Below are 6,674 nucleotides of genomic sequence, written 5' to 3'. Positions count from 1 at the left end.
GCTTTTGTAAAACAGAACTTCTTGGACAGTACATACAGTATTTTTGCATACCTGCAGTAGGTGTACATGTGTTAATGAACAGGATTGAAGATACGTTCAAGGTATTTTATAACATTTGCTATTGACCTCCATGTACAGTAACATGTGTTATAGCACAAAGGATTGTAGGCATGTTGACTATATTTGTAAACTAGATGTAATCAGTGTACTGTAGATAGTAGATACAAGCACAAAACATTATTCAGTGGAAATATGAGTAACAGTTTTCATCACGCATAGGTACACATCATTCGTCTGTTTCTCTTAGTGCCCTATTTATACTTGATTTGTTTTGTACGGTTTGTTAAATATGATGTATTTATACTAGGTTTTTTTCAGTTTTTTTTTTACCAACAGTAGTATAGCAAATAAAAACAGCTGGAGAGGGGACAACAGGAGTAAGAAAAATGAAGTTAATACCACTCCCGATATTAAAATAGTTTGGGTTATGTTTGGTACAGTCAGTACTTTATCGCCCATAGAAGTGAGTTTTAATCACAGGCCGAAGTGTCTCTACAGTGGTGAGAGGAAAGTGGTTTAGATGTTTTTTAAAAGGGAAGTTAAGAAGTTTAAAGTGTCACTATTCACTGAAGCTGTGGTCTGTTGCTGGTAGAGAAAAATGTGATGACATTAGGGGAAATAGTAGACGGTATGTTACAATGAGAAAAAAAAGAATCTCGTAAATACAATTTGTTCTTCACTCTGCACTTTCTACATTTTGTATTACAGTGACCTTAACATGTACACATAAAGTGCATTATTGGCATTTATTCATGACCATCCCAGCTTAACCTTTAACACTTTGTCAACAAGTGTTTAGAAGAGGAAAAATAACAGAAAATGATTATCTGGCATTTTAATATTCAATTAAAATAATTAAAATAGTCCTTGTAAAATCTGTCCGTTATATAATCATCCCTCAGAAACTTTACAGGACACAGTATGAATAAATTAATATGACCAGCTCAACTACAGTGTGGTTGATTGTCTCACTGTTGTACTTTTGTATAAATAAAAGACCATCAAAAATGTATTCCCCCTTATATTTGGATGCCTGTATGTTTTTGTATATTTTCTAATACCTGTACCTTTTTGTATTTTTCGGATGAATCCCTGTATTACAGCACAGAAGGCAATAAAATAGTGAATTTATCACTTTTTCTGAGTGTGGTGTTTTTGGGAAGTTTCATTTTTATTCCATATTTTTTTAAGGCCTTGTATCACCTGTTAGCAGGCGGGGAGTTCCGGTCCTCTGAAGTGATGCCAACGCGGAAGTAACTTAAAACTGCATTCTATCAAAAGGCCACCAGGGGGCAACCGTTTTAGTGTCAAAAGGACTTCCGTCTCTATACAAGTCAATGGAGAATTCACCAACTTCTCACTTGATTTCTAACCTCAGTAAACGTTTTCAAAATGTGTTTATGGTCTCAATCGCTAGTTTAAAGCCTTCTTCAATGCAGTATGATGTTCATTTGGGACATTTTGGCCTCCCTGATTTTATATTTGACGATAAAGCAGGGTATGCATTAGGGCGTGGCTACGTCATGATTGACAGGTTGATTGGCGCCTCATGCCCCTCCTGATGCCCATATAAGTAGAATCCGTGTTTTTATTTTTCCCGGCATGCACCTGAAATTTTCAAGATGGCGCTGCTCAGATCCGAAACTATTGGCCTCCTAGCAGCAGTCCACAAACCAATGGGTGACGTCACAGATGTTACGTCCATTTCTTATATACAGTCTATGCTTGTTAAACATGAAAATATTTGATTAGTTCATTAAAGGAAGCAGCTGAGCTTCTCCTTCACTGAACTTAAGTTGGATGTTCTGTTTTAAAAAAGGCAATTTTCCATAAATTGTGAGCAGCAGTAAAAGCTAAATAATAAGCTCTTGGCTGAACATAAATATTATGTTTATACTTGACACTACATGTTATCAAATACTAGTAACTGAGGTGTATACATTTGGGCGTCTTTTACACTAAAAATGTTGAGAACCACTTCCATACAGTACGTGTAAGGGGATTTACAAGCTTACAAGCCAAAACCTGAAGTATATCCACATATCTCAGTCCAATATCAAAGTTAAACCTCATTAAATCAAACCATCCATAGTGAGGATCTACACTGGATCCGAGAATGGCGTGAGAGTGAATTCTGTTCTACGATGGAGTATTGGGGCCAGACTAAGAGAAAAAAACAATTGTGTCTATTGCGAAGAAAGAACCACACGGACTTGGATGAAATTGCTTCTTTTGTGGAAGAGGAGTTGTCTGGTCATACAGCTCCTCTTCGTACTTTATTCTCGTAACATTATGACTCTTTTTCTCGTAATATTCCGACTTTATTTTCGTATTATTACGACCCTATTCTGGTAATATTACGACTTTATTCTTGTAATTTCCAAAATGTTTTTTATTTCAAAATTTTTTTTCCTCTTAGTATGGCCCTAATACTCCGTCGTATTGTTCAACTGAAAGCACACATTAATTATTTTCTTCTCCATGAACCCTCCCAAGCTCCCTACAGCAGTGAGAAGAGATGGGAAATGTTAGTATATTTCACCATTTTCATACAGAAGGTCCCCGTTTGGACTCGATTAAAGGATGTTGCAGTTCATGGTCTACCTCTTAATCTGTCAGCCACATATGGCTACTTATACATTGTGAGATATTTGTATAATTACCAACATGGTCCCATCTTACACTATATTCCATCAACACTATATACTTAATATATAAAATCCCTTTAAAACCCTAACCCCTAACCCTAATCCTAACACATTAAACAAGAGGACAAAACATAGTGACAAGTGACAAGCTTTACTTTAGAGAGAAGTTGAAGCTTTCATAAACTTGGTGCAAAAGCGGTTAAAACCAAGTTACTGGGTGAACACAAAACATTTCCACTTAACTTTTCTTCACAACTCAAGTTGCCTATGACGGGCAACAAGACCCCTGATGACTAAAGTTTGTTCTCAGTAGGCCAGCAGCCAGAACGTTTTGTTTTTGAGAGGATGCAGGTTGGTGAAACTCTGTAACAGGAACAAAGCTAATTCCTAGAGGATTTCAATTTGCTGTGTTTAAAGAGCAGCTCCATTGGGATCACTTACTGCTTCCAAAGTAAGAGCATCATTACTGACAATGACCTTAAACACATTTTCTCAATAGACTGTGATGCAAGACATGTTTGTTCCAGCAGCTTCTTTCTTCAAAAAACTAATATGTCAAGGTATAACAAGAGTTGCACTTAAGTTGATGAGATTGTTTAACCCTCCTGTTGTCCTTGGGTCAAGGAAGGAAAGGAGGAAGAAGGAAGGAAGGGAGGGAGGAAGGAAGGATGGAAGGGAGGAAGAAGGAAGGAAAGGAGGGAGGAAAGAAAGAGAGAAGGATGGAGGGAGGAAAGAAGGAAGAGAGAAAGGAAAGGAAGGAAAGAAGGAGGGAGGGAGGAAGGAAGGACAGAAGGAAGGGAGGAAAGAGAGAGGAAGGAAAGAAAGAGAGAAGGAGGGAGGAAGGACAGACGGAAGGGAGGAAAGAAGGAACAGTCAAAACAGACAGGGTCAATTTGACCCGGGAGGACTATACGAAGGTTAACAACTAATGTGCAGATTTATTATATGGTTGGACTAATCTGATATGTCAAATCTAATCAACTTTCTCAATCACCACAAACTCCAACTTGATGATTTCCACACACAGAGGTTTACAGATTTTAAATTTGGGAAAAAGAAAGTGCCACTTCCTGAAATATTCACGACCCTGAACAACGGTATCAAAATCAGAATTGGGGAAGAAAAGGTTGAATTAACGCATCTTGAATTAGAGTCTCAATAAACTGTTTAACCTTCGTGTTGTCCTCCCGGCTCAAATTGACCCTGTCTGTTTTAACTGTTCCTTCCTTCCTTCCTTCCTTCCTTCCTTCCTTCCTTCCTTCCTTCCTTCCTTCCTTCCTTCCTTCCATCTGTCCTTCCTCCCTCCCTCCTTCTCTCTTTCCTCTCTTTCCTCCCTTCCTTCTTTCCTTCCTCCATCCCCATTTTTTCCTTCTGTCACTCCTTCCTCCCTCCCTCCTTCCTCTCTCGTTCCTCCCTTCCTTCTTTCCTTCTTTCCTTCCTCCATCCCCCTTCCTTCCTTCCTTCCTGCCTCCCTCCCTCCTACCTTCCTTCCTTCCTTCTTTCCTCCATCATCCCTTCCTTCCCTCCTTCCTTCCTCCCTCCCTCCCTCCCTCCTTTCCTTCCTTCTTCCTCCCTCCCTTCTTCTTTTCCTCCGTCCTCCCTCCCTTCCGCCCTTCCGACAATTAATTTTTTATCGATTAATTAATTAAATAATCAACTTATTGTGACCGCTCTAAATAATATAAAGGTTCACATAATGGGAATTCATTGTAAGTTTGATTTACTGTAAAAAAGATGAAAGCAGAGAAGACAAATCCTTTATTGTTGCTTTGAGGGTGTGAAGTGATGCAACAACTTCATGGTAAAGTTTTAAATTATCAGCAAGCAAACTTTAGATCGTTCTAAAGGTATAGTTTAGGTTAACTGGTTTAGAAAGTAAAAGTTTATTAAAGAGCAAACAAGCGAGAGAGACAACACCATTGAGGATTACCAGTTGTTATGTTCAAAGAGCAAGTCCATAGAGATTTTTATTTTTGTTTCAGAAATGATCGTTAAGGTCAGTGAACTTAATCACCTGTTCTCTGTTGAGTATGCTGCAACTTGTTTTTAATTTACTAAAAGATTGCCATTTAGATGTTAAATGTCACAGCCAATAGTGGAATCCTAATAACAGATTCTCTCTCAGAAGACATATCTAATAAATCCCATTGATACTGTGTGTGTGTGTGTGTGTGTGTGTGTGTGTGTGTGTGTGTGTGTGTGTGTGTGTGTGTGTGTGTGTGTGTGTGTGTGTGTGTGTGTGTTCACGGATGCTACATAACAACCTACCCCAGTGTGTGTGTGTGACCTTTAATGTGAGGGCCTAATGAAGGTTGATGACACGGTTGCTCGTTCTGTGTCCTGCAGCATGACTCACTTCCTTAATACACTGAGGACTATTGAGAATGTCAGAAGGTCCCTGAAGCCCTTTCTGTGGAAAGTTCAACAAAGATTTGCTTAAAGTAAGTTCACCCCAGTAAATGAAAGACATTAGGAAGAAAAGAAACCACTTTTAAAAGAAAAAGGCCAGAGGAACTGAGTGATGTCAAAATCAAAGTCAAAATATTGACAATATTGACAGATCTAAGTTCAGAGGCATAATCTTCTTTTTCCTCTAGTATTACAAGGCCCAGTCATTGTAATTTGGAATGATACTAAATTGCACATTTTAATCTGTTCAACATTCTAATAAGTAAGTAAGTCACAAAATCACAATTAAATAAGAAACCTAATGCAAAACGGAAATTTTGATTTTGTTTGGGTGCGATCTGATGTGTGTTGCTGCCCAACACAGAATTAATGCCAATATGTTACATCTGTAATAAGCTAATGACAGGACCAAATAAAGTCACATGATCATCACAGAAAAACTATAGGTAGAGGTTTTTTTTTCCCCAGACAAAGTTTTAGTGGAGGTTTACAGTTTAATATGTGGTTTAGGTCACATCAGCCTCAACATGACTATTAGTGAGTAACCATCGGTCAGACCTCTGTCTACAGCATAGACTGTATATAAGTAATGGACGTAATGGACGTTAAGTAATTGGACGTCCAAATGAACATCATACTGCATTGAAAAAGGCTTTAAACTAGCGATTGAGACCATAAACACATTTTGAAAACGTTTACTGAGGTTAGAAATCAAGTGAGAAGTTGTTGAATTCTCCATTGACTTGTATAGAGACGGAATTCCTTTTGACACCAAAACGGTCGCCCCCTGGTGGCCTTTTGATAGAATGCAGTTTTAAGTTACTTCCGCGTTGGCATCATTTCAGAGGACCAGAACTCCCTGCCTGGTCTACAGCCATGCTAGCAGCAGACTGCAGTGGTCTGAGCTAAAAGCTAATGTCAGAATGCTAACATGCTGAGGTTCAGATTGTATAATATTTACCAAAAGTCATAGAATTACCAAAGTAATTACAGTTCATCCTGTAGGAGACACAGTCAGCACAATCTTTCATGGCCATCCATCCAATAGTTGGTGAATAATTTCAATACAAAACTAAAATATTCCCATGGTGGAGCTAAAGGAAAAGTTACCAGTCAGTAGAATTCAGCCACTGGGGGCCATGCCAGTCTGCAAAGAAATGCATGCAATAGGTGTTATATTTATGTTGTCATTCACTGAAGGTGTTCAAGTACAGTGTTGAGCAAAGGGTTAGCCAGGTTCTGGAAGTGCTCAGAGCACAGTACACAATCACTTTAGTTACATAAAACAAAGGAAAATAAACTTCAAACCAGAAAATATACTTCAGTTTGCACGGCCTGCGTAGCCAGCTGAAAACATATCCGGTTTAACGTTTCTGCCAGATGCACTAGATGGATGACTGAGGATGTGGCCAAAACACGTGTAGACGCAATTTAAACTTCTAAAAGCGTGTACACAGGCAGGTACATACACACACCACATGCAAAATCTAAAAATGTATATGCACACCCCCAAATCCTTGAATTACTGCCAGGCAAACCACATATAAAGGTATTTGA

This window comes from Scomber scombrus, chromosome 3, assembly GCF_963691925.1.
Source record: "Scomber scombrus chromosome 3, fScoSco1.1, whole genome shotgun sequence".
NCBI lineage: Eukaryota > Metazoa > Chordata > Actinopteri > Scombriformes > Scombridae > Scomber > Scomber scombrus.
This window is presented reverse-complemented; position numbering follows the sequence as displayed.